General features: G+C 34.0%; 1 non-coding gene across 1 annotated transcript; it reads right to left on the reverse strand.

The window, feature by feature from the left end:
* Window positions 1–596: 596 nt before the first annotated feature.
* On the reverse strand, window positions 597–703 carry LOC119049215 (U6 spliceosomal RNA). The gene has a single exon (XR_005082481.2). It is a non-coding gene; the product is annotated as a U6 spliceosomal RNA (small nuclear RNA).
* Between the last annotated feature and the right edge of the window lie 247 nt (window positions 704–950).

The raw sequence follows: 950 nt of genomic DNA on the forward strand, positions 1-950 counted from the left end.
ATATCAAATGGGATTTTTTTCTTGATTTCTGCTTCTTCTGTTTCATTGTTGGTATACAAAAATGCCTTTGATTTTTACATATTGAGTTTGTATCCTGCTGTTTTGCCAAATTCATTTATTAGGTAGAGTATTTTTTGGTGGAATCTATAGAATTTTCCATGTACACTATCATGTCATCTGCAAACAATGACAGTTTTGTTTCCTCCTTTCTGATTTGGATGCCTTTTATTTCCTTTTCTTGTCTGATTGCTGTAGCTAAAATTTTCAATAGTATTGAATAGAAGGGGTGAAAGTAGACAACCTTGTCTTGTTCATGATCTTAGTGAAAAAGCTTTTAGTTTTTGTCCATTGAGTATGGTGTTGGCTGTAGGTCTCTCATATATGGCCTTTATTATGTTGAGGAATGCTCTGTCTATTCCCATTTTGCTGAGTGTTTTTATCATAAATGGGTGTTGTAACTTATCAAATGCTTTTTATGCATCTATTGATATGATCATGTGATTTTGTCTTTGCTTTTGTTCATGTGATGTATTACATTTTCTGATTTGTGAATATTGAACCATTCTTGCATCCCTGGGATGAATCCCACTTGGTCAAAAAATATGGAACGCTTCATGAATTTGCTTGTCATCCGTGCATAGGGGCCCTGACAATCTTCTCTGTATTGTTCCAATTTTAGTATATGTGCTGCCAAAGCAAGCACTTTAATGTTTTTTAACACTTAAAAATAAATAGAAATCTGTTTTTATACATATGTTATACTCCTTGGAGTTGGGTCACAGGTCAATGAAAGACAAACAGAAAATGCTAAAAAAAAAGGAGACAGCAACTGCGCTGATTTGATACAATGGGAAAACAGGGACAGATTATAAAGACTGAATGATTCTTAAACAAGGAAGAAAGCTAATACCAGCCATTATATTGCTCACTGCACGTGATGAGTAGACCAA

Source organism: Artibeus jamaicensis, unplaced genomic scaffold (assembly GCF_021234435.1).
Source record: "Artibeus jamaicensis isolate MK-2021 breed Jamaican fruit bat unplaced genomic scaffold, CSHL_Jam_final contig_384, whole genome shotgun sequence".
NCBI lineage: Eukaryota > Metazoa > Chordata > Mammalia > Chiroptera > Phyllostomidae > Artibeus > Artibeus jamaicensis.